Source organism: Poecilia latipinna, unplaced genomic scaffold (genome assembly GCF_001443285.1).
Source record: "Poecilia latipinna isolate Pla-1442-1.1 unplaced genomic scaffold, P_latipinna-1.0 Scaffold2668, whole genome shotgun sequence".
Classification (NCBI taxonomy): domain Eukaryota; kingdom Metazoa; phylum Chordata; class Actinopteri; order Cyprinodontiformes; family Poeciliidae; genus Poecilia; species Poecilia latipinna.
In genome coordinates this window covers 54,683-56,105 of record NW_015115284.1, presented here as the reverse complement: position 1 = coordinate 56,105, position 1,423 = coordinate 54,683, and positions in this window count along the sequence as shown.

Sequence of the window (1,423 nt, the reverse complement as noted above, 5' to 3'; positions counted from 1 at the left end):
TTCATCCTCACCTGGGGAAGGTAATCCTAATGAGTCCAGTTTGTTTCGTAAAACGGTTGAAACACACAGAACAGGACTGAAGGAGTTCCGATCGCTCTGCTGCCACGTACAAGATGGCGGACGCAGTTACGTACGGCTCAGCGCTCCGTGAGGCGCCTACGTATTGATGTCTATGGTCGTGACCGTATGATATGAGAGAAGAAAAGAAAATCTCCTCCACCTTCTCCCAGTGCTCCCAGTGCTAACTAAAAACAACCAATCAGAGCCAGTCACTGTCCGTGTGGCGCTGCAAATCCTCCTCCAGCCTCCGTCTCTGTTATGCTGCAGCTAGTATAGCCTGTCATGAATGTTATGGCTAGTTAGCATAGCCACCAGATGAACCGTTTTTCTGTAAAGTTGATTCTCTGCCAGGATTTCCCCCACAAAACTTGGTCAGCTCGGCACTAGGGGGCGCTAGGCCAGTCCACCAGCCGCCCTTGGTGTTTTTGTGGTAAAAAATTATAAAAGTTACAAGAATTTGGAGACATGAAAACAGTTCCACCCCATCCCGTCCTACTATGTCCCATCCTGTCTGGTACCACCCCGTCCCGTTAGCTTTTACCCAGTTTACTCCGTCTGTCCTGTCGCTGCTACTACAGCATGAAAACCCGCTCAGCCTGGTAGGAAGGTCAGAACTGGGGGAAACCCTGCTCTGAGCTGAGAATGATTGACAGCACTAAGCCCCGCCTTCTGGCTCTGATTGGTTGTTTTTGGTGCATTTCCTCAGACGTCAGAAGCAGCTCATGGTGGATCCATCCTTCAGAAACATGAATCTGAGATATTTTTAGAGAAAAATCATTTTATTGTCGCCTGCAGCTTTAATTGAACCTGCTGTTAGCTCCTGTCGCCATGCCAACCGACGCCTCAGATAGAGGAAGTCACCAGAACCATCGGAACCAGGAAACTGGACTTTACATGCGGGTTGGTTCTGGTTCTGCTGTTTGGACTGGGTCAGGGCTCCTTTACCTCCAGTATCATGGAGAAGCTTCAACATTCCAGCTGGATGAGAAATAATTGTATGACATCAGTTGTGATGACATCAGCGTGATGACATCAGAGGCTCAGTTCTCTGGTGGATCCAGACATACAGTTACTCATATTCAGATCTCTCGTCTTGTTGCTGGAACTGGGTCACATCAACATGTTGATCAAGATGTTGATGAGTGACTGAAACATGTTTACATGTGAATCCAGTTCTGTTAAACCAGTTTGACTCTCCTGCTCTACCGTCTGGAGGGCCACATTACACATTATGGTGGCCCGGATTTGGCCCCTGGGCCTTCAGTTTGTCATCTAAAGCAGTGGTCCCAAACCCCCGGTCCGTGGACCAATTGGTACCGGGCCGCGCAAGAAATAATTAAATATTTCCGTTTTATGTATTATT